The following is a 1,508-nucleotide window of genomic DNA, read 5'->3' on the forward strand; positions in this document are numbered from 1 at the left end:
TTCACGCACTGCACAATAACGTGTCTTGTCGTAATACGTTATCCGATATACCGACTTGCTCGTTATAATAACTGGCTAAAATGAACCATCGACGCGTGATTCCACAAACACTCGGTAATTCCATATCCCCTAAACTATCTCTCACCCTTCCATAAAGAAAACTTTCCAAAACAATTTCAAAAGATCTGCTTCCTTCCCTCTGTACTCGCTCACTGCACCAACTCCATATTATTCATCTCTCCTCCTTAAAACGAGGCTAATTAATCCACGAAAATCTGCGAATCATCGCAGTACACCATAATAATAAGATGGATTCTTGGCGAACGAATTTATCACCGGTTTGTCGCGGTATGGAAACGAAAATATTCGACGCGAGCAAAGTGTTAACGGCCAGCCAACTCGGTCGCATTGGACGATCTGGACTCGAGGAATAAAGTAGGTTCAAGCCTAAAGATCATTACCGGCGGCATTAAGTTGCCGTTGTGTGGATCGAGCGTGTACCACGGTGATGGTTGGATCCGGTCGCTCCTTGGAAACTCCTTATTTAGAGGCCGTGTTATACGAAGAAAATGCGGGGAATATCTGGCGCGGACTATCTCTGGCGGGCGAGCGAGGCTAAGCGTCCTAATAAAACCAGAACTGCCGGCGTTGCCGATCTNTCTTATCCCGCTCGCCGCGCCGCCTCTCAAAGGCGTCCGCTTTAATCTTCTATCACCGATCCCCACCAACCTTTTGCGTCCAACGGTCAATTTTCTTGTTGCGCCCGAGTGGATATCGCGAGATCGGTTATCGTGCTCGATGCGAGGAGACCAGATCTCGCGGCAGCGCGAGGATGATCGATGATCGGGGAAATCAGATGAGGGAGGTCGATTGCGGACGATAGTGTCCCGAGGGCTCGGCCCGAGATCGACGACGGTTGGATCTTTTGATTTTGAAGAGAAGAGGAGTAATTGTTGGGGGAAAGTGGATGAGTATGCGGAGGTAAGTTTGGAAAATGAGGAATAGATTTCGATCGTGTTACGAATATCGATTCTTTGCACTTCGTTTAGAAATCGATAATTCTTTCAAAAAGTTTCGACAAAATTGATGTATTGAGATTTTAAATTGAAATTTATTTGCGAAAGCTATTTCGATTTTGAAAAAGTGCGGAAAACGCTTGAACAATTTAAAGATAACGATAACTAATAATGATCTAACAGGCGAGATAAAAAGGAAGAAGAAAGAAAAGCGGGAACCGGCGAAATCGAGGATGCCGAGCGGCGAGTGTCGATCGCGAAGACGGGGCGCGTTCGAACATCGATACACTGGCCGCCGTAGGTGTTCATTCCCGGTGGCGTGGCCGCGGTACGCGTCTCGCAACGTATTATACGTGTACGTGTGCGGGGGCACGGTGTAAAAAAAACCGCGTGAAAGAAAAGGCAGGAAGCGGCGGCCGTGTCTCTCCGTCCTGCTCGGATCGTGGTCGCGAGACAAATGCCGCGCCAGTCTCCGTCCTCGTCTCGCGGACC

The sequence above is a fragment of the Apis dorsata genome, unplaced genomic scaffold (genome assembly GCF_000469605.1).
Source record: "Apis dorsata unplaced genomic scaffold, Apis dorsata 1.3 scaffold_86, whole genome shotgun sequence".
Taxonomy (NCBI): domain Eukaryota; kingdom Metazoa; phylum Arthropoda; class Insecta; order Hymenoptera; family Apidae; genus Apis; species Apis dorsata.